We start from the raw sequence: 24,865 nt of genomic DNA, 5'->3' as shown, positions 1-24,865 counted from the left end.
TCCGCCCGCATACCCACACCGATCGTCACCACCCAGCCACCCGAAGAGGCTGCAACCCCGGTGCTCCGCCGATCCGAAAGGACGACTCGGCCACCGGACCGGCTCAACTTGTAGACCCGTCACCCCCGCCGGACTTGATTTTTTTTACAGGGGGTGAATATGGTGAATTATACTATATTGTAATTCACACTGTATTGCCTTGCATTGTATTATGTCCTTGTGGGCTCTGTATGTGAGCCGTTGCGCGGCTCTGCCCATAGGGGGAGATGAGGAGCTTGTACAGGGATCCACCCTTGGCTCTGCCCATGGTCCCTCCCACTACCGGAAGTATAAAGTGCTGCAGCCGTAAGCCTACTCTCATTTCCTCAGGCCGCAGGCAGGCTCAGTTGTAAGGCTATTAAAACCACAGTTTACTTCCAATCTTGTCTCTAGTGAATGATGGTCAGATCAGTTGGTGCTCCCAGCAAGGACTGTATTGGAAGTGCAATGTTGCCTTGTGCAGGATATTGTATATAGTTAAATAAACCTCTGTATTCTTACTGCTGGCTCCCTCAAGTTACTAAAATCTTAATGGGCATCATTCCATGCCCATGACCACAGGATAACATGGGAAATCTTTCATTTGCAGATGAAGCAGGGGACAGGCACACCAAGGTGCACCAAGCCACAAGATGACATTCTGGCCTTTAATTGGTTCTTGTGGAAAAGAGGAACCAGAGGGGTACCAATATCCTGGGGGGGGGGGAGATTTGCTAGTGCTCTTCGGGGGGTTTAAACTAATTCAGCAGGGGGATGGGAACCTAAATTGTAGTCCCATTGTACAGGATGTTGAGAGTAGTGAAGTCAGGGATAGGGTTAAAAGTTCGAAAGAGGGCACCGGCAAGCAAGACGCTGACACATTTGAAGTGTGTCTACTTCAACGGCAGGCGCATCGGAATAAGGTGGGTGAGCTTGCAGCATGGGTTGGTACCTGGGATCTCGATGTTGTGGCGATTTCGGAGACATGGGTAGAGCAGGGACAGGAATGGTTGTTGCAAGTTCCAGGATTTAGATGTTTCTGTAAGAACAGAGAAGATGGTAAAAGAGGGAGGGGTGTGGCATTGTTAACCAAGGAAAGTATTACGCCGGTAGAAAGGACGTTTGAGGACTCATCTACTGAGGTAGTATGGGCCGAGGTTAGGAACAGGAGAGGAGAGGTCACCCTGTTGGGAGTTGTCTATAGACCTCCGAATAGTTCCAGAGATGTAGAGGAAAGGATTGCAAAGATGATTCTCGACAGGAGCGAGAGTAACAGGGTAGTTGTTATGGGGGACTTTAACTTTCCAAATATTGACTGGAAATACTATAGTTCGAGTACTATAGATGGGTCAATTTTTGTGCAGTGCGTGCAGGAGGGCTTTCTGACACAGTATGTAGACAGGTGTTAGATTTAGATGTAGGTGAGCACTTTGGTGATAGTGATCACAATTCGGTTATGTTTACTTTAGCAATGGGCAGGGATAGGTATATACCGCAAGGCAAGAATTATAGCTGGGGCAAAGGCAATTATAATGCTATTCGGCAAGATTTAGGATGTATCGGATGGGGAAGGAAACTGCAGGGGATGGGTACAATCGAAATGTGGAGCTTTTTCAAGGAACAGCTACTGCGTGTCCTTGATAAGTATGTACCTGTCAGGCAGGGAGGAAGTTGTCGAGCAAGGGAACCGTGGTTTACTAAGGAAGTTGAAGCACTTGTCAAGAGGAAAAAGAAGGCTTATGTTAGGATGAGACATGAAGGCTCAGTTAGGGCACTTGAGAGTTACAAGTTAGCCAGGAAGGACCTAAAGGGAGAGTTAAGAAGAGCGAGGAGAGGACACGAAAAGTCGTTGGCGGATAGGATCAAGGAAAACCCTAAGGCTTTCTATAGGTATATCAGGAACAAAAGAATGACTAGAGTAAGATTAGGGCCAATGAAGGATAGTAGTGGAAAGTTGTGTGTGGAATCAGAGGAGATAGGGGAAGCGTTAAATGGATATTTTTCGTCAGTGTTTACACTGGAGAAAGACAATGTTGTCGAGGAGAATACTCAGGTTCAGTCGACCAGGCTAGATGGAATTGAGGTTCACAAGGAGGAGGTGTTAGCAATTTTGGAAAGTGTAAAAATAGATAAGTCCCCTGGGCCAGATAGGATTTATCCTAGGATTCTCTGGGAAGCCAGGGAGGAGATTGCAGAGCCTTTGTCCTTGATGTTTATGTTGTCTTTGTCGACAGGAATAGTGCCGGAAGACTGGAGGATAGCAAATGTTGTCCCCTTGTTCAAGAAGGGGAGTAGAGACAACCCTGGTAATTATAGACCTGTGAGCCTTACTTCGGTTGTGGGTAAAATGTTGGAAAAGGTTATAAGAGATAGGGTTTATAATCATCTTGAAAAGAACAAGTTGATTAGCGATAGTCAACACGGTTTTGTGACGGGTAGGTCATGCCTCACAAACCTTATTGAGTTTTTTGAGAAGGTGACCAAACAGGTGGATGAGGGTAAAGCGGTTGATGTGGTGTATATGGATTTCAGTAAGGCGTTTGATAAGGTTCCACACGGTAGGCTATTGCAGAAAATAAGGAAGTATGGGATTGAAGGTGATTTAGCGGTTTGGATCAGTAATTGGCTAGCTGAAAGAAGACAGAGGGTGGTGGTTGATGGCAAATGTTCATCCTGGAGTTCAGTTACTAGTGGTGTACTGCAAGGATCTGTTTTGGGGCCACTGCTGTTTGTCATTTTTATAAATGACCTGGAAGAGGGTGTAGAAGGATGGGTTAGTAAATTTGCAGATGACGCGAAGGTCGGTGGAGTTGTGGATTATGCTGAAGGATGTTATAGGATACAGAGGGACATAGATAAGCTGCAAGAGCTGGGCTGAGAGGTGGCAGATGGAGTTTAATGCGGAAAAGTGTGAGGTGGTTCACTTTGGAAGGAGTAACAGGAATGCAGAGTACTGGGCTAATGGCAAGATTCTTGGTAGTGTAGATGAACAGAGAGATCTCGGCATCCAGGTACATAAATCCTGAAAGTTGCCACCCAGGTTAATAGGGCTGTTAAGAAGGCATATGGTGTGCTAGCCTTTATCAGTAGGGGGATTGAGTTTCGGAGCCACAAGGTCATGCTGCAGCTGTACATAACTCTGGTGCGGCCGCTCCTGGAGTACTGCGTGCAGTTCTGGTCACCACATTATAGGAAGGATGTGGAAGCTTTGGAAAGGGTTCAGAGGAGATTTACTAGGATGTTGCCTGGTATGGAGGGAAGGTCTTATGAGGAAAGGCTCAGGGACTTGAGGTTGTTTTCGTCAGAGAGGAGAAGGCTGAGAGGTGACTTAATAGAGACATATAAGATAGTCAGAGGGTTAGATAGGGTGGACAGTGAGAGTCTCTTTCCTTGAATGGGGATGACCAACACGAGGGGACATAGCTTTAAATTGAGGGGTAGTAGATATAGGACAGATGTCAGAGGCAGTTTCTTTACTCAGAGAGTAGTAGGGGTGTTGAACGCCCTGCCTGCAACAGTAGTAGACTCGCCAACTTTAAGGGCATTTAAGTGGTTGCTGGATAGACGTATGGATGAAAATTGAATAGTGTAGGTCAGATAGGATTCAGATGGTTTCACAGGTCGGCGCAACATCGAGGGCCGAAGGGCCCGTACTGCGCTGTAATGTTCTATGTTCTATGTTCTAAGAGGATGATAACCAATATGCCGCTGGAATCAATGATTTATTGAAGGAGGAGATCTGAACCTTGCTTTACTTGTTGAAGAAGTGATGAGGGATAAATTCCCGTACCAGCCTCCCCGAACAGGCACCGGAATGTGGCGACTAGGGGCTTTTCACAGTAAGTTCATTTGAAGCCTACTTGTGACAATAAGCGATTTTCATTTCATTTTCATTTCATATTGTCCAAGGCAATGGGGAGAATCCCCGTTATTTATTTATTTCCATGCAATTCACACAATACAAATGATCACAGTCACAGCATTTACAAGTGCAAGATTCAAATTGTTGTTTGAATGGGAGAGGGAGATTGTAAATATTTCCTTCAAGCTTAACTACCTTCGAGGAGAGAGAAGGAGGCAGAGGAGTATGCAAATCGTGACCTATTCAGAGAAAAGCTGAATCATCTTCTAATCGACTGAAATGCATTGCTAACAGTTGTACCCATACTGGACATTGAAAAGTGGAGACCCTTTCATGTCACGGTACACCTCTGAGTTAAGAATGAGGCTCCTGACGGTGCTGTCAGTGACACCCTGCAACATAGATTAGCCTGCAATCCTATTCAAGTCATGTGTTCACTCTGCCTGCTTCTCTCTGGCAAGATGGAATAACATGTATTCTTCTCTCAGTGATCTCCTTCATGCAACAGTTGACAGCAAACTGGGAGATGTGTTGTTCCAGACTGGAAGGAGCCAGCTTCATAACCATCATGACCATGGTCCCCTTCACAGTTACCAGCAATGCCGTCCTTTTTCTGTCCTGAGATTGCAACAGGTGACACAATTCAGTCACAACTTCCTTACGGAAGTGGAGACATCTGGCACAGACTTCCTCACTGAGGTTTGGTCGGAGAATTACTCTCTAAGTTCCAAGGCTGATATGTCCTCTTGTTTAGAGCCTTTCCCCTTCCCTCCTGCTCCCTCTTCCAGCAGCTCGTTCTGTTCTGTGTTGCCTCAGCTTATTCACCCTGTCTTGCTGTAAGAATGCAAATTATTACACCCATGTCTGGAGGAACTGGTTTGTGCAGAATCCTTAACATAAGTGTCATAATATACACCAGTATATCATGGTGCAGACACACACTGATGGACATACACAGGGACCAATCAACATGTACAAACACCGCAGCCAATCACCAGTTAGAATACACCCATTATAAAGGCAGAGGGCACCACGGTTCCCGCTCAATCTGGGTGCTGCCTCTGAGTGTAACAAGAACTCATCCAGCCCAGCACAGACTTACAACACGTGCTGAGAGCATCAACTAGTTCAGACAAGGCTTAGGTATCTAGTTTAAGTTAGCATCATTTACACCCACAGTCATCGTGTGTTAGTTAGTTAGAAGTAGTTAATAAAATTGAGTTGAACCTTCATCAATGTTGGAGGTGTCTGTTCATCTCTCAAGTCTACACTAGCCAACACTTCATGGTACCAGGAGTTGAGGGATGCTCGCACTTCTGAGACCTACCTTTCGGTGATCTGCCTTCCACCAGTCTCGCGCCATCCTACAGAATGGACTCCGTTCGCCCACCGCCGCCTCTCCGCATTGCAGGGAATCTGGGCTCGAACTGGAAACTTGTCAAACAGCGCTTCCAGCTGTACCTCGAAGCTAGGGATCTGGAAGCTGCCTCGGACGCACGGAAGATTGCTCTCTTCCTCTTCACAGCCGGTGACCATGCTCTGCACATTTACAACTCGCTCACCTTCGATGAGGGGGAGGACAAATCAAAGTTCAAGGCCATAATTCTGAAGTTTGACAGCCACTGCGCGGTTGAGGTCAACGAGAGCTTCGAGAGGTACATGTTTCAGCAGCGAACTCAGGGTATGGATGAGGCTTTCCAGTCCTTTATCACCCACCTCCGTGTCCTTGCGCAGTCCTGCAAATACGGGTCCACCTCTGACTCCATGCTCCGTGACCAGATTGTTTTTGGTGTTCAATCTGAGCCCCTGCGCCAGCAGCTACTAAAAGTAAAGCAGCCGACTCTCTCTACGGCCATTGAGACCTGTGTGCTTCATGAACATGCCTCCACACGCTACTCCTGCATCCAGGCTGCTGAAACGGCGCGGCAAGCCCCTTACGACGCAGAACGGGTCCAAATGATTAAATCATTTCAGGCTCTGGATCTGAACGATGGCGGCCATTTCGCGCGTTTTCGCGGAGTCCCGCGCTTACACACAGCGAGCGTGCTGACGTCACGGAACGCTTCGTGCAGGTGCGTGGTACGCTGGATCGCCCCGCGCATGCGCAGTGGCGCGATGAACATCCCGACGCTCCGGTAAGCGGCAACTGCGGCTCCGGCCACTTAAAGCGGCAATGTCCCGCAAAGTCCCGACGCTGCCTGTAGTGTGGCAAACGAGGCCACTACGCTGCAATGTGCAGATCTTCCATGCCTGCTGCTTTTCGAAGGTCCACCCAGCCCCACAGAGATGTCAGGGCTATCCAGCCTGCCATCAATGAACCTACAACAGACCTTGCTTCCAACTGTGCCTGCAGTGACCCACAGATCCCGTTCCAAATCGGTGTCGTTACTACGAACAGGATAGTCCCCAAAAGTGGCACTGAACTCATCCACGTCCACAGCGTCAGCCAGGATGATGAGTGGTGTGCCACCCTTACGGTCAACCGGTCCCCTGTCAGGTTCGGCCTGGACACTGGCGCTTCTGCCAATCTCATTGCGTCGTCTGATTTTCGCAAGCTCTGCGTACAGCCTGCTGGCCTGCCAACTGCGTGTAAATTGCTGGACTACAATGGCAATGCCATCGCCGCCAGCGACTCCTGCTGCCTTGAGGTGACGCATCGTGCTCACACAGCCATTCTCCCTTTCGAGATTGTTGCTGCCTCAAAAGCCTCCTTGCTTGGTGCGCAGGCATGCAAGCTGCTCCACTTAGTGCAGAGAGTACACTCTCTCTCTTCAAGCAATGTGTCTGCATCCTCTGACACGGACTTCAGGGCGCAACTCGACTCCATCATCCAGCTATACCGTGATGTTTTCGAAGGCATGGGCATGCTCCCTTACACGTACAAAATCTTACACAAGTCCAATGCCACGCCTGTCGTTCACGCACCTCGCAGAGTCCCAGCGCCCCTCAAGGACCGCCTCAAGCAACAGCTCCAGGACCTCCAGGACCAAGGAGTCATCTCTAGGGTCACGGAACCCACAGACTGGGTAAGCTTCATGGTCTGCGTCAAGAAGCCGTCCGGCGAGCTGCGGATCTGTATTGATCCTAAAGATCTGAATCAGAATATCATGTGGGAGCACTACCCGATTCTGAAACGTAATGAGCTCACGTCCGAGATGGCCCATGCCAAACTATTCTCAAAACTGGATGCCTCGAAGGGTTTCTGGCAGATCCAACTAGATGAGTCTAGCAGGAAGCTGTGTACGTTCAACACACCCTTTGGCAGGTTCTGCTACAACCGGATGCCATTCGGCATCATCTCTGCGTCCGAAGTTTTCCACCGGATCATGGAGCAGTTGATGGAGGGGATCGACGGCATCCAGGTATATATCGACGACATTATTATCTGGTCAACCACCCCACAGGAACACATTACCCGCCTTCAGCGTGTTTTCAGGCGCATGCACGAACACGGGCTCCGCCTCAATAGGGCCAAATGCTCCTCGGCCAGTCGAGTATCAAGTTTCTGGGGGATCACATCTCCCACCAGGGGGTGCGTCCGTACGAGGACAAGATTGCAGCAATCACATCCATGAAGACGCCTGAGGACGAGAAAGCGGTCCTCCGGTTCCTGGGGATGGTGTCTTTCCTCAGGAAGTTCATCCCGAATCTCGCCTCACACACCACGGTCCTCAGAGGCCTGATTCGCAAAACCACAGATTTCCGATGGCTCCCCGCTCACGAGCGTGAATGGCAGGAGCTGAAGGCCAAGCTTTCCACGGCCCCAGTGTTGGCTTTTTTCGGCCCGACCAATGAGACCAAAATCTCTACTGATGCCAGTCCGTCGGGGATTGGTGTCGTGCTCCTGCAACGAGACGAGGCCTCGTCATGGGCCCCCGTTGCGTATGCGTCGAGGGCGATGACTCCCACAGAGCAGCGCTATGCGCAAATTGAGAAAGAGTGTCTCGGCCTTCTCACTGGCGTCGTGAAGTTCCACGACTACGTCTATGGACTTCCGCAGTTCACGGTTGAAACCGACCACTGCCCCCTTGTAAATATTATCAAAAGGGACTTTAATGACACGACGCCTCGCCTCCAGCGTATCCTACTCAAGCTGCACAGGTACGACTTTCAACTGGTCTATACCCATGGCAAGGACCTTGCCGTTGCCGATGCCCTCTCAAGGTCGATCACAACTCCGTATGATCATGACGGCTTCATTTGCCAAATAGATGCTCACGTTCAGTTTTCAGCCTCCCATTTGCCAGCTACGGATGCACGACTGATGCAAATTCGCCGCGAGACAGCGGCTGATCCACTTCTGCAGCGGGTGATGTGCCTAATGTCAGACGGGTGGCTCAAGGGCCAATGCCCGCAATTTTACAACGTCCACGATGACCTGGCGGTTGTCGATGGGGTGCTCCTGAAATTGGATCGCATCGTCATTCCACAAAGCATGCGCCAGCTGCTGTTGGAGCAACTCCATGAAGGCCATTTAGGAATCGAGAAATGCTGCCGCAGGGCTAGAGAAGCCGTCTACTGGCCGGGCATCAATGATGACATCGCCAATGTGGTGCTCAACTGCTCTACCTGCCAGCGTTTTCAGCCCGCCCAACCACGGGAGACCCTGATGCCCCATGAGCTCGTCACATCGCCTTGGATCAAAGTGGGCATCGACTTGTTCCATGCATTGGGCAGGGACTACATCATCATCGACTATTTCTCCAGTTTCCCGGAGGTCATCAGGCTGCACGATCTCACATCCTCGGCTGTGATCAGGGCTTGTAAGGAGACATTTGCCCGACATGGCATTTCGCTGACGGTCATGTCGGACAATGGCCCCTGTTTTGCGAGCCAGGAATGGGCCGGCTTTGCCCGACACTACAACTTCGCGCATGTTACGTCCAGTCCCCTGTACCCCCAATCCAATGGGAAGGCAGAAAAGGGGGTCCACATCGTTAAGCGGCTCCTCAGCAAGGCCGCCGACACCGGCTCAGATTTCCATCTTGCTCTGCTGGCCTATCGCTCCGCCCCGCTCTCCACCGGCCTGTCGCCTGCTCAGCTGCTAATGAACCGCACCCTCAGAATGATGGTGCCATCAATTCTCACTCCCAACCTCGATTATGTCCCCGTGCTCCACCGCATGCACATGTCTCAACTGCAGCAGAAAACTTCCTACGGCTCACGGGCTGCTGACCTTCCCGACATCCATCCACACGACAAGGTTCGCATCCACCTCCCGGATGGTGGCTGGTCTGCGCCTGCTGTCGTTCTAAGGCAGGTGGCCCCCCGCTCCTTCCTGGTCCGCTTACAGAATGGATCCATTCGGCGCTGCAACAGGCGTGCTCTTCACCTGGTTCCAGGGTCGTCATGGGATCATCCGACCAGCTCTTCTACTGATCCCGCTGTGGACTGTGTGGCGCTTCTGGTCGCTCTGCCTGCCCCTGACAGTGCTGCAGCCCTCCCGGCCCCTGAGGCACCAGCCATTGCCCCACCCTTGAGGCGGTCAACCAGAGTTCGTCACCCACCTCAGAGACTGAATTTATGAATTCTGAACACACGTGGACTCTCTGAAATGTATTTTTTTTCCTATATCCTTTATTGTTGCATTCGTTATCCAGTGATTTGTAAATAGATTTGTTGGTTGTTCTAGTTCATGGTAGTCATCTGCACCAGGCACCTTCCTCTGTAAATAGTCTTGTTCCCTGTATAAAGCTTTGTACATATGTCTTCGCACCTCACACGTAGCTAGGTACATTCTCCACACACCCACACTATTTATTATCACATGCCTATATCAACATTTTTTTAAAAAGGGGGGATGTCATAATATACACCAGTATATCATGGTGCAGACACACACTGATGGACATACACAGGGACCAATCAACATGTACAAACACCGCAGCCAATCACCAGTTAGAATACACACACTTTAAAGGCAGAGGGACTTCAACAGAGGGACTTCAACCTTTAAAGGCACTTCAACAGAGAGATCTCGGCATCCAGGTACATAAATCCCTGAAAGTTGCCACCCAGGTTAATAGGGCTGTTAAGAAGGCATATGGTGTGCTAGCCTTTATAAGCAGGGGGATTGAGTTTCGGAACCACAAGGTCATGCTGCAGCTGTACATAACTCTGGTGCGGCCGCTCCTGGAGTACTGCATGCAGTTCTGGTCACCACATTATAGGAAGGATGTGGAAGCTTTGGAAAGGGTTCAGAGGAGATTTACTAGGATGTTGCCTGGTATGGAGGGAAGGTCTTATGAGGAAAGGCTCAGGGACTTGAGGTTGTTTTCGTCAGAGAGGAGAAGGCTGAGAGGTGACTTAATAGAGACATATAAGATAGTCAGAGGGTTAGATAGGGTGGACAGTGAGAGTCTCTTTCCTCGAATGGGGATGACCAACACGAGGGGACATAGCTTTAAATTGAGGGGTAGTAGATATAGGACAGATGTCAGAGGCAGTTTCTTTACTCAGAGAGTAGTAGGGGTGTGGAACGCCCTGCCTGCAACAGTAGTAGACTCGCCAACTTTAAGGGCATTTAAGTGGTCACTGGATAGACATATGGATGAAAATGGAATAGTGTAGGTCAGATAGGCTTCAGATGGTTTCACAGGTCGGCGCAACATTGAGGGCCGAAGGGCCCGTACTGCACTGTAGTGTTCTATGTTCTATGTTCTATGTTCTAGGGCACCACGGTTCCCGCTCAATCTGGGTGCTGTCTCTGAGTGTAACAAGAACTCATCCAGCCCAGCACAGACTTACAACACGTGCTGAGAGAATCAACTGGTTCGGACGAGGCTTAGGTCTCTAGTTTAAGTTAGCATCATTTACACCCACAGTCATCATGTGTTAGTTAGTTAGAAGTAGTTAATAAAATTGAGTTGAAACTTTATCAGTGTTGGAAGTGTCTGTTTATCTCTCAAGTCTACACTAGCCAACACTTCAATAAGTACATAAGAACTCGGAGCAGGAGTAGGCCATCTGGCCCCTCGAGCCTGCTCTGCCATTCGATAAGATCATGGCTGATCGTTTTGTGGACTCATCTTCACTTATCCGCCGCTAGCCATAACCCTTAATTTCTTTACTGTTCAAAAATCTATCTATTTTTGTGTTAACATCAGCATAAAGTCCTTCAGCACAATGTTCTGGCATGGATAGTATGAGGAGTCAGGGAGAGTGGTGGGGCATGGGTTGGCACTGAGTTGGCATGGAGGGTACAGAGGCCATGAGGAGTGGCTGAAGGGGGAATGGGTAAGACTCCAGTTACTCCAGAATCTGGACTATAGATCATGACTCTTCGAAGGGATCATAAACCACATGGAAAGTTAGCCTAAGTTCCCAAATGTTACAGTGAGCTGGAAAATGCCTAACCTTTTAATGGAGCCAGCTAGGTCGGAACAAATGGTGCAGTCTTGTTGCTTGTGCCATTTTTAAATGGCTCAGGGTATTCCCAACTGTGCGAAAATCTGGACTTTTATATCATAAGAAGGAGAGGTAAAACAAGGAGCCAAAATTGGGCCATTTTCCATTAATATTGAGTTGAGCTTTTGAGGGCAATGACCTCATTCAGAGTCCTTTGCTGTTACCAAGGTGATGATATTATTGTCTATCCATCATACTTCATGTGTCACGCATGTACATTTCAGTGCCATGCTTAATAAAGAAAAGAAGTATTTCAAGAAAGGAACGATAGGCAGAAAATCTTCAGCTGGGTATTTCTGTCCTTGCAGCTGGGCATTTGCCAATAGTTGTCAAGCAGTAACCATCCACCACTCACAAAAACTAGCCTCACGTTAATTCCCCTGCAACAGCAGGCAGTGCGGCCTTTGAGGGATAGGCCACGCTGAAGAGGAGTTCACATCAACAGCAGAATAAAGCATCGGAAATAACAAAGTATAATATTTCTGCCCTTTTAAACAGTTTGTTCAGTCAGGCTTCAGTGACAAATACAGGTATAAATACATACCCTACCTTTAGGCACACACATATATACATAAACATATATAGCAATTTGCTGGCCTACATGCACCTGTAACTACATATGTAAAGGGATTCAGATCTGGACTGCTATAGGCACGGGGATACCAATCCTGCATTCCCATGCTCCTGTGCCAGGTTTTCCAAATGTCTGCTCAGAATATCTTCAGTTCAGTCAGCTCAGAAGCTCATATAATGCTTGGCCAGGTTCTCTGATAATCACCCAGGATCTTAGTGGCCTTTTTATTAGCTCGCGGCCTGGCTGACTCAGGTATTTGGTCACAGTCAGCCCCTTTACAGGTTAGTGTGTGCCAGTTGTGACTGCGAGGGAAGCAGCAGAGGACAAAATGGGATAAGATAGCAAAGAGAGATAGAGAGAAATATGGTCGCCTTCATACAAAATGTAAGTATTATTAACACATTTTAGTTCAGATTGCAGAAAGCTCATTTTCCCCTGCAGAATACATATCTCCTCCTCAGTCTTTGATCCTACACATCCCATCATTAAGGATGGTGAATATTTTATGCTTCTCATAGCTCATGTACAGTACATATTCCTCCATGATTCCTGCATAAAGAATCTCTGCTCATATACTCATTACATAATTCCCATAATGAAATAAAACTACCAATGTGCTTCACAAAAGTTTAATTAAAGTAAACCTGACACCGAGTCACATAACGCGATATCATAACAGGTGACAAATACTTCAACCGAAAAGCTAGGTTATGAGGTGTGCCTTAAAGGAGAGAGAGAGAGAGAGATGGAGAAATGGAGAGATTTAGAGACAGAATTCCGGATCTTAAGGCCCAGACAGCTGAAGGCTGTGATGAGGTGAAGAGAATCGGGGAGAACAGAGATTTAGGGGAGTTGTAGGGCTGGAGCAGATTGCAGAGATTTAAAAAATAAATACATTTAGAGTACCCAATTCATTTTTTCCAATTAAGGGGCAATTTAGTGTGGTCAATCCACCTACCCAGGGTTGTGGGGGGCGGGGGGTGAAACCCACGCAAACACAGGAAGAATGGGCAAACTCCACACGATCTATAGTCCTGATTCTGGAGTAACTGGAGTCTTACCCATGCCCCCTTCAGCCACCCCTCATGGCCATCTATACCCTCCATGCCAACTCAGTGCCAACCCATGCCCCACCACTCTCCCTGACTCCTCATACTATCCATGCCAGAACATTGCCAACTAATGCATCTTGCTTGCCCATTGACCTAGTCTGCACCACGTGCATAACCAATTGGCTAGATAATAATAATGGCAAGTGTGGAACTGCTGAGAAAAAAAACCACCCTTTCAGGATTGTTCTTTAAGACATCTAAGGTTCAACATGTCCTGATTATAACTGCTTAGCTGAAAGCTCAGAGCAATACAACAGTTAACTCAAATTGTTACCCTCAAGCTGGGATCGAACCTGGGACCTTGGTGCCATGAGGCAGCAGTGCTACCCACTGCGCCACTGTGCTGCCCTTGCAGATTGCAAAGATAAGGAGAGGCAAGGCCATGGAGGGATTTGCAAACACAGATGTGAATCTTAAAATCAAGGTGTGGTTGACTAGAGGCAGTGTAAACCAATGAGCAGAGCGGTGATAGCGAACGGCACTTGGTGCCAGATACAAACACTGGTAGCAGAGTTTTGGATGACCTCAAGTTTACAGAGGATAGAATGTGGGAGTCAGCCAAGAGTGAAGGAATGAGTGACGGTTTCAGTTAGGCAAGGGTGAAACTTGACAATGCTAAGGGGGTTGAAATTGACATCCTTCGTGGTAGCATGAAGATGAGGTCGGAAGTTGTGACTTTATTGGCCTAATCTCAGACTCTTACCAGGGATGGAATCACTAGCTAGGGAATGGAATTTGTAATGGGATCTGAAAACAATGGGCATGATTCAGCGACCATGTTACACCCGGCATGGATTCGGGGGGGGCTTGGGAAGTAACAGTAAGAAGTCTTACAGCACCAGGTTAAAGTCCAACATGTTTGTTTCAAACACAAGCTTTCGGAGCACTGCTCCTTCCTCAAGTGAATGGGCCTGAGTCATTCTCATTCACCTGAGGAAGAAGCTGCGCTCTGAAAGCGAATGTTTGAAACAAACCTGTTGGACTTTAACCTGGTGTTGTAAGACTTCTTACTGTGCTCACCCCAGTCCAACGCCGGCATCTCCACATCTCGGGAAGTAACGGGAAAGGGTAAAATCAAGATTTGCGCTGTGTGTGAACCCAGCCCCTTCCTGATGGCAAGTTACAGATCTCGCCCCAAAATGGCGAGAATATCACAAACCCTCATTTGCATTCATTCCAATCTCATTGACAGGATTGATGCCGAAAGAGGTGACCTTCCGGGAATTGCCGGCACCCCTGCGGGAAGTCATGCGGGCGTCATTCAGCACCCCTTTTCAAAAATGGGAACCTGGTGGAATTAACACTGAGGGGAAGTGAGGATGTGAGTAGCCATTTCCACTTTCCGGCAAGCAACTCAAGGAGCTGCTGCCTCAGTGGTTGGGGAGCTGGGGGAATGGGGGACCCTTCAGGGGTTGGGCTTGGTCAAAGGGCTGAAGTGTTCCAGATCGGCGTTGGCCCTGATTTGATTTATTTAGATTTATTGTCACATGTACCGAAGAATAGTGAAAAGTATTTTTCTGCGGCCAAGGGAACATACACAGTACGTACATAGTAGACAAAAAGAGAATAATCAACAGAGTACATTGACAAATGGTACATTGACAAACAGTGATTGGTTACAATGCAGAAAAAGGGCCCAAATAAAGCAAATACTTGAGCAAGAGCAGCGAAGGACTCTGGTGCAAGGGGGTGAGGGAACTTTCATCTGTGAGGCCTTCAAGCCATCTTTTAATATTGTATAGACCCATAATAGAGGCAACCACAGCTTCTGTCTGTCTGTCCTACCAAACACTTCCAAGACAGCCTTGCTGCGGCTTTTATCTTGAAACTCAATTTCACTCCCTTTGACGGTGAGCAGCCCCTGGCTTCACAGCTGTGGCCTATTTCAAATAAAGAATTGAACTTGCTAGTTACTTTATTTTTCATTTTAATTTTTAAAAATTTGAAGTGCCCAATTAATTATTTTTTTCCAATTAAGGGGCAATTTAGCGTGGCCAATCCACCTACCCTGCACATCTTTGGGTTGTGGGGGCAAGAGCCCATGGACACAGGGAGAATGTGCAAACACAGTGACCTCGGGCCAGGATTGAACCCGGGTCCTCAGCGCTGTGAGGCAGCAATGCTAACTATTGCACCACCATGCTGCCTGCCATGTTAGTTATGAGAGCACTTCACGCTCCTTAACACTCAAGTGTCTCCTCATGGGCAATGTAGCACACTGCATGTCCAGCTCCCTGAACACTGTGCCTGTACTCTAGGAGCGTCAGCATCATAGAGGCAGCTGCCAGCAATCAAACACTAAAGATCAGAGCTTCACCACTGAGGATCCTCTCGAAAACTAAACGGTAAGTGTGTGGATGAGGGGAGGGAAGCTGAGCACGATCTCCCTATTGTTGCCGGCAGCATTCTGGCGTCTGGGGTCCGGGGGCTACCGGTGTGGACGGGGGGGTGAGTGTGGAGATAATGGTTTGTCAGCACAATTGGCTCGCTGGATGGCATTCTGAGAGGAGGCAGCGCAGTTATGGAAAGAGTGAGGGAGCCTTGGGGAATTTGAGGGTGCCGGGATGGAAGCCCTAACTGATTGTCAGTCTGGCTCCTTCTCCAATTCCTCCCAGGTAAAGCTATGTTTGCTGGAGTTGATGGTGGCAACCGAGGTGGCAGCAGCGACAACACAGGCTGGAGGCGGCACCTCATGGGCAGGGGGCCATAGGACACCCTGAAGACCCGGCCACCCATCAGGCTGAGGAGGGACCAGAAGGGGAGGCCTGCAGCAGCCCAAAGTTTACTGGCATTGGTCATTCAATGAGCTAACAGGCACCATGTGGTGCAGAAAACTGCATCTCAGCAGAGAAACAGTGTGGCACCTGTACCACGTCCTCGCGGACATGGCACCCCATGGAGCAGGAGGACACCCATTCCCAGTGGCCGTGAAGGTCACCGCATCCCTCAACGTCTATGTCATCGGGTCATTCCAGGGCTCGAGCCGTGACCTATGTGGCATATCTCAATCATCCGCCCACAGGTGCATCCAGGAGGTGACAGATACTCCGTATGCCTGGGTATCAGACTATATCACCTTCGAGGTGGACCAGGCCCACCAAGATGCCCAAGCTGCAGGATTCGCCATCATCTCCGAGATGCCCCATGTCCAGGAGGTGATCAATGTCGCCCATGTCGCTCTGCGGGCACTGGAGCATCAGGTAGTGCCCTATATTACCAGGAAGGGTACCACTCCCTGAATGGTTTAGCTCACTCGGCTAAATCGCTGGATTTTAAAGCAGACCAAGCAGGCCAGCAGCACGGTTCAATTCCCGTACCAGCCTCCTCTGACAGGTGCCGAAATGTGGCGATTAGGGGCTTTTCACAGTAACTTCATTGAAGCCTACTCGTGACAATAAAGCCATTTTCATTTCATTTCCATTTCATTTCATTTTCATGTTCAGATCACGCTCGGCCACCATCTCAGAATCATCCACGTATGTGCCTGTTACCCTGGGAGCATGCATTTCTTAAATATGTTTTAATTGAGTTTTCATATTTTATATCCAACACAAAAATGACAAAACAGCACCAATAACCAACACATATATTCACAAGCGAGTAACTTCACAACAGCTGTGGCCATGACTCCTTTAGTTTTACAATTCCCAATCGGGCCAGCACACGTATTTTGGTTAATAATAATCTTTATTATTGTCACAAGTAGGCTTACATTAACACTGCAATGAAGTTACTGTGAAAAGCCCCTTGTTGCCACATTCCGGTGCCTATTTGGATGCACTGAGGGAGAGCTCAGAATTTCCAATTCACCTAACATCCGTCTTTCGGGACTTGTGGGAGGAAACCAGCGAACCCGGAGGAAACCCACGCAGACACAGGGAGAGCATGCAGATTCCACACAATGACCCAAGCCGGGAATCGAACCTGGGACCCTAGCGCTATGAAGCAACAGTGATAACCACTGTCCTTCTACAGACTTTTATTTACAATTTGGTTTGGCCCTTAGCTTACCCTCGTACCGCTCCCTTGCAGCTTTGACCCCCTTGCTTGTCCGTCATGTTTCTTTTATGGGCCTTTGTTCCCCCCTCCCCTTCCCCTCCCCCCCAACCAACGGGCCCCTTCCCTCCCCCCCCCCCCCCCCCACCCCCCTCCCCCAACCTCCTTCCCTCCTCTCTTTCCTTTTCCTCTCTATCTCTTGGCTTGCCTGTGTCTCCCCCCCCCCCCCCCCCCCCTTTACTCTACTGTATCAGCCTGTGCAGTGCCTCTGTGCCTGGTTCCTTCTCCCATTTTTTCCTTGTCTCATCCAGTGGGGAGCATACCTCCCCCAGTAGTCGCCCGGACATGTCTGCATCATTCTCTGCCCCGAGGTCACCAGTGCCCAGCAGTTCTTTTGCTAACGAGTGTCCTGGTATCTGGGGGCACGACATAGTTTCCTTACGGAGGAAGGTTTTGACCTGAATGTATCTCAGGACATTTCCTCTTGGTAACTGGAACATCTCTGCGAGTTCCCCAGGGTCACTACTCTATCGTCCTTGTACATGTCCCTAACCGTCAGTGTCCCCTTGTCCTGTCTCCACCTTTTGACGGTCGGCATCTATTACTGCGGGAGTGAACCTGTTGATGCCAAGGTGCCTCTTACTATTGCGTCTGCAGTGCCAGTGCTGGTGTAAATTATTTGTAGAAGTCTGTGCCTGTGCCTGGAGCCAGGGACTCCAGTCAACTTACCAGTGTCAATGGCATCATTGTGCCACCCTGTTCTGTTTGCTGTCCTTGAGATGCACCGGTGTCGGGGGGGGGGGGGGGGGATTCAAACAAAATGGAGACTGCCGTAGTCTCCTTGATGGCAGGCCGGGGGTTGGCCTTGAGTGCTTCCTCCCCCATGATGGTGCCTGTAGGGCCCTGGGGGACTCCATGGGACAAAGGGGAAGCTGGAGTGAGTCATCTGGTGCGCCAGTCCTGGCGGCTCTCCGTTGTCTGCACCATGGTGTCGATGCACTCAGTGACGCTCCTCAGTGACTGGGCCATGCTGCGCAGTGCGGTGGCAATGTCCACCTGTGTCTGGGACACGTCCCTCAGTGACAGGGACATGATGTTGAGGCCCTCAGCCTTGGTCGTCATGGACTGAGCTATGCCTTGCACATCACCACGTGCTCCAGGTTTTCCACTGAAGTCACCACCCCAGCAGTGTTGACGTTGGCGCCATCTCCTGTGCCTTTAGCCTTTGGGCTCCTCCAATCGGCTTTGCCGTTACTGAAATATCGCTGACACACCCTCCTGAATCGCAAGGCTGTGTCCTATCATCTGCATCAACTCTGGGATAACCTTGTCCAGAGGCTTGGCTTCTTGCTGGGACCCGGCTGAGACCTGGGATCCAGCAGACCGCCGACTGTTGACTCCTTTGGATGCCACTGCCTCCACCTGATGTGCATCAGCAATTGTGTGGTGCTCCCAGATTGTGCCCCAGAAGCCTGTCCACTAATATCACCCACCGAGGTGAGTGTTTCTGCGCTGGTAGAAGGTGGGGCAAGAGATGTGATGTCCTGATGGCAGTTTCCTTGGAGCCTCTTTTTGCACTGTAGGGATTCTATGATTTTTGAATCAATTCTCAGTCACAGACAACCAGATTGAAAGACTTTCAGGCAAGTTCTCATGTGACACCAGGAGGCACAGATGAAGGAGACAGAAAGAGTCAGATATCAGGGCCCCGGACAGATGGCAGTTTGGTGATTGGTTGGAAACATGAGAGTGGGCAAGACTGCGGTTTCCAATCAAGGCAGATTGGTGTGGGGGTGGGGTTGGAGGGTATAATTTGTCGACTGCTGGAAGGGTACGACAATGGTGGCCCAATCCTGGAGACGTTAACAGGTTAATTTGGAGGGATAGATGGGGATAAACATTCCTGTTCCTCTTGGCCCACAAACAATGCTGGAAAGTAACTAATCTGTTCAATCCAATTGTTCTCACCTCCTGAGGTTTGGTAAATCCCTGCTGGTAAGTGTTAGTTCTGAAACACATAAAACCTTAGGCATACATATCATTAACATTTTTAAATGATAGATCCAACTTCAGAGAGTTTTTACTCACCTTTCCCTAAACCTGCCTCCATTAAACGAGGAGTGAAATCAGGTTGGGATTCCCACTTTTTAGTTCTTATCTCCATCCGCCTAACCCTTACCCTCGAGAGTTAAAACTACCCCGTCTATCATCCAATGAATTTTGAGTGTTATTCAGATAGTCCTTTTCCTCCCAATCTAATATTTTTGCAACTAATAAATGGATTGCTGTATGAGATCCAATTGCTGCTGCAAAAAAGTCTGCGAAAAGGTAGGTGTCTGTTCTTTTATGAGAAACACAACCTTTTTGTCAACTCCTCCAATGTTCAATACCTATTACCCCACTCCCCCCATACTCAACAACTGAAGCCTCTCCCACAACCTGGTAAAAAACTTTTGTCCCTCCAATTTCACTCTGATCACACAAAGTCCAGGATTCTCCAGTCCGCCAGCTCTGTGTCTCTCTCGGCCGCGCGCTGTTCGCTGGCGGTGGGAATCCATCTTCTTGCCAATTGTCAATGGAATTTCCCATGAGAACCACCGAACGATGCCATGAAACCCATTGGCGGGGGTGGGCTGCCAGCCGCAAAATTGAATTGCAGCAACTGGAGATTTCCGGCCAAAATCTGAAACATGGGGTCACACCGGGAAAGGTATTGGGAAGCCCTGCACTACAGGCTGTCTTCAATGGTGGGAGGGATGACCACACCCCATTGGTCAGCTCCTGCCCACTTGAAGTTGAGCAGCCCCAACCAGTAAGGTGTTGACCCTGATCAGTCCACCTACTTTAAAAGGTGCTTAGAACATAGAACATACAGTGCAGAAGGAGGCCATTTGGCCCATCGAGTCTGACCGACCCACTTAAGACCTCACTTCAATCCTATCCCCTAACCCAATAACCCATCCTAACCTTTTTGGACACTAAGGGCAATTTAGCATGGCCAATCCACCTAACCTGCACGTCTTTGAACTGTGGGAGGAAACCGGAGCACCTGGAGGAAACCCACGCAAACACGGGGAGAACATGCAGACTCCACACAGAGTGACCCAACAGGGAATCGAACCTGGGACCCTGGCACTGTGAAGCCATAGCGGTAACCGCTATGCTACCGTGTTGCCCACTTAGAGCTTAGAGTCTCTGCTCCACAATAGACTGGATCCAGGAACACAGGGTGGAATTTTCCAGGTCCACCTGCCACCAGTATTGTCCGTTCCTGCTGAAGGTCAATAGGCTCATGAATGAGCCGGCACATGCCCTGTGGCGGGTCCCACCACAGCAGGGCCGGAAGGTCCCGGCCACAGTGCGGACCACCCAGGCTCAAATTGTTTAGTCAGGAGGTAGAAGGCTGCCAGAGAAATGAAAAGACATATATTCCTCGTGTCCCAATGACCTTTCTCACAAATTTGTTTGCAGTGGTGTCCTGGGGATTAATTTTTCATTCCTGGATATCCCAGGCCAATCCTAGTGGGTTGGCAACCCCTTGACTCTTCAGTGACAGTCCGTCAGTATCAGGTGGATCGTGGTTCCCTTTGGCTGCCCGGGAGAATTTATTTTTTGCTTTTTCTTGTGAGTTTACACCTGATATGAGGAGGGATTGGGATTGAGGATTAGAGTGGTCTTTCTTTTCCATGCTAAGATCCTTGTTAGACTCCACTTGTGACCAATTGGGGGGTCAATTGAGTGTTAGAATCAGGGAGAGTCAGAAGGGCATGTATTCAAGCCCCACTCTAGTGAACCAATCACATTATTTTAGACTAACATAATCTAGGCTGAAACAGCGAGCCATGTACTATGAGAGGTGCCGTCTTTCACGCAAGACATTTTAATGATGCCTCATCTGCCCTCTCAGGTGGGTGCAAAGGTGCAAAGGATCCATGGTATTATTTTGAAGAACAGGGGAGTTCGCCCTGGTCAACGTTCGTTCGTTAACCAACACCACCAAATGATCTGGTCATTATCAAAATGCCATTTATGGGAGCTTGCTGTGCCCAATTTGGCTGCTGTAGCCCCTCCATTGCAACAGGTAATTGTTCTTCAAAAAAGTATCTCAATGGGATTAAGGTGTTTTGTGACATCCTCGGGTTGTGAAAGGTGTAAAGGGAGGTCTTGTGGTGCAGTGGGTAATGTCCCTGCCTCTGAACCAGAAGTTCTGGGTTCGAGTCCCACCCCGGGACTTGATGGTTATGGAAGGTGTGGTCATAATGTGCCCAAAAGGTTTGAGTGACAACCTGCAAAATCCTTCCAATGCAGGCAGTAAGAGTGGGAGAGACTCTCAGCCATGTTTGATGTGGAGTGGTGCCACTCTGGCGACAGGCTAGCGAACTGTTCCAGGAAAACCTCACTATGGAAACAGGCAAGTTTACCTTGTGTGCCGCTGGGTGAGGGAAGAGAAACAGTATAAATGCAAGTTATTTCTTCTTTTTTTTGGACGAAGAATGGGGGAAGGACAGTTCCCCTGTCAGTAGGTCATATTCCTCATTAAGCAATAACCCGTTCACGATCATATTCCCAGTCCTGTGTGTGCTGCATAGTGGTTTCCCTGTGATTCATTCCTTATTCAAGCTGTGTCCACACACATGCCACATGTTGAGTGACCAGACCATTGAACCAACGAGACAGCTAAGACAGGAATTTTGTACTTTCCACTGCAGCAAATGATCAAGTTCAGAGCCATGAAAAATATTTGATGAGAGCTGGAAAATGTAATAGGGGAACAATTCTGAGCCAGTTTCCAGAGCAAATCACACATTCCAAATTATTGATCCAACTGGAGCCTTTGTTGCTGTTGTACAGTTGGGAGTCCTGACATAAACTATCTCCCCTCCCCACTCCCATGGGGAGCCTTAAACGGTAATTTATTGTGCGGAGAGTGGGGCACAATACCTGTGACACAGCAGAAACCACTTGGTCACTGCAGTGTGATCACTGGCAAATTGGTAATCACCAACAAGTTAATTTCACGGCTGAAAGTATTCAGATCGCAAGTATACAAGGTGCCTTCAACTTTGTTTGTAAATAATGGGCCAAACATTGGTTTTATGACCACATGGGCATAAATGTCTTTGAAATTGGCGGGTAAGGTTCCTCCAAGTGCGTCTCTCCAGCGCTTATGCTCATGGTGAATGGACACTTCAAACATGGCCCCATACAGCCTTCCCTAAGCCAAGTTTGAACCAGGTCCCCTTTACCTGATTGGACAATTCATGTGAGAAATAATCTTTATTAATGTCCCAATTATTTTTCTCCATGTTTCCTGGAAGCAGTTTCCTGGAGATTGACCTGAAATCCCTGGTGACTCCAGGACAGTTCCTGAGATTTGGCAAACCTACCCACACCACCGCCACCTTCCACCCCCCCCCCCCCCCCCCCCCCCCATGTCCTCCCTCCTCCCCACCCCTACCACTCTCTCTTCTCCCCACCCCGCCCAACACCCTCACCACCTTAGACTTACATTAGAGCCACTGCAGCTGAGGTAAGTGACCCACTATTGAAATAACTGAAATTCCTGTAGAGGTGATCACAGTTCTCAAGTCCTATTGACATGGGACCCAATACTGGGCCATCCTTGGGCCTCCTGGTTGGGATGTCTGCCGTACGCAGTGCCGATTGGCAGGGTCAAAAATTGGGCTCAGTCCAATTTTCACTCTTAACCCAGACAGGGTAGCCATTTCCTTTTTTTAAAAATAAATTTAGCGTACCCAATGATTATTTTTTCCCAATTAAGGGGCAATTTAGTGTGGCCAATCCACCTAACATACACATATTTGACGCAGACAATGTGCAAACACCACACAGACAATAACCCAGGGCCGGGATTCGAACCCGGATCCTCAGCACCGTAGTCCCAGTGCTAACCACTGCTCCGCCGTGCTGCCCTAGATATTTGCTGAAGGGCAGGCGTCATGTTCTTAACAACAATCTGGCCACTTGTCCCGATGCCAGCTCACAACTTACCAGATTTATTGAAGTCAGCTGCAGTCAGAATTACTAACGCACAACCTCCGGAAAGAATACTTTATTGTTTTTTAAAGCAAGGTTGAAAGCACAGGAGACCAGTTTTCTAGTCGCTGTTGAGCTCACATGATGGAAAGGCGAGAGGGGTTTCTGTGGGCAGAGGTTTCCTGCAGGGATGAGGATCTGGTTGCTGATTGGAGTGTGCAGCCAGTACACAGTAACTTTCTACCCTGACCATGGTTCATGTTACAGTGCAGACACTGCACTCTCAGGCTCAATAAAAATATGAAGGTTTTATCATTGTTTCCATCTCTATGGTCTGAGGCTCAAAAAGATAAAACTCAGCAAATCCTAATAATAAATTTTAAATGTTTGATTAACATCAAAAGGTTTAGGAAGTCTGGCTGAGATACAGTGTCAGCAATATTTCCTTTCACCTCTAACTCAAACTCAAAACCAGTCCCGATTTATGGAACAACAAGCAGAAAAACAAAAAACTTTTAAAGCGAGCTAAATTGATACAAATGTATGAATTTGGAGCAGGAGTAGGCCTTTCGGCCCTACAGTGTAGCTCTGCCATTCAACACGATCATGGCTGATTTGTTTGTCTTGAATTCCACATTCCCATCTACTCCCAGTAACCTTTGATTCTCGTGCTCCACAAGAATCTAACTACTCCTGCCTTAAAAATATTCAGTGACACCCTCCCCTTCCCCGGCCTCCACCACCTTGTGAGGCAGAAAGTTCCAGAGTCACACAATCTTCTCAGAGAAAACTATCCACCTGATCTCTGTCCTATAAGGGCAACCCCTAATTTTAAAACAGTGCCCCCCCCCCCCCCCCTAGTTCTGGACTCACCAAAAGAAAAAACATCCTTTCCACATCTGCCTTGTCGAAAACATTCAGGATCTCCTCTACTTCAATCAAGTCACCCTTCACTCTTCTAAACTCAGTGTAAACAAACCCAGTCTGTCCAAATTTACTTCACAAAACAATCCGCTCATTCCCGGTATCAATCTTGTAAACCTCCTCTGAGCCGCCTTCAACATATTTACTTTCTTCCTTAAATAAGGAGACCAAAACTGCACATGGTATCTCCTATGTGTGCACAGCAGTGGTTACAACTGCCTTTAGTTGTTGAATACCTCAGGGGACTTTGGCAGACATGAATTGGTCAGGACTGCACCAATGCATCAAGAAGATCACTGTTTCTTAGTTCTCCAGGGCAATCAATCTAACCCCAATATCCCCCAAGGGAAAGGCAACATCAGTAGATCAGGGCAATGCAGTTATCCCTCCCATTGCAGGATCCCCCAGAGTTCATGTTTACTAAAGACACCAGCAGGGCCCCGAGACGCAATAGCCTTGGCACCTGTGGGGCTCAGCAATTTGCACTCCAATGATACCGGTGATCCATAGTTGAGGGCACTGCTCACTTGCCTGGCATCAGTCCCACCATTCTGTTATCTGAGCCAATCCGCTGTGTTCAGGTTACCTGTAGGAGAAGGCCAACCTGAATTATGACTCATAGGAGATGAATCGGCCATTCTGGTGGGCAACATGCTCGGAAATACCCATACATGTAAAGTGAATTTAGATAGGACAATGCCCAGGAATCTAACAGGGTGATCAGGGTACAGACTATTGCATATGCAAGCAGCACTTAGTTGGTTGGACTGGTCAGTGGGGCTCTTCAGATGCTGATCATTTTGCTGCAAGCTGCACATTCCAACATCCAAAGAAATCCAATTAAGAAGGAGGTAGAGGGAGACCAATTTCCAGCAGTATTAGAGCAGTGTTTTTCAAACGATCTTCCTCTGGACTCACTTTTGGCAACCGGCCAACCTTTGCGACCCATGCTGACTGACATTCACGACACATGTC

Source organism: Scyliorhinus canicula, chromosome 7, assembly GCF_902713615.1.
Source record: "Scyliorhinus canicula chromosome 7, sScyCan1.1, whole genome shotgun sequence".
Taxonomy (NCBI): domain Eukaryota; kingdom Metazoa; phylum Chordata; class Chondrichthyes; order Carcharhiniformes; family Scyliorhinidae; genus Scyliorhinus; species Scyliorhinus canicula.
Note: the sequence above shows the minus strand (reverse complement) of the source record.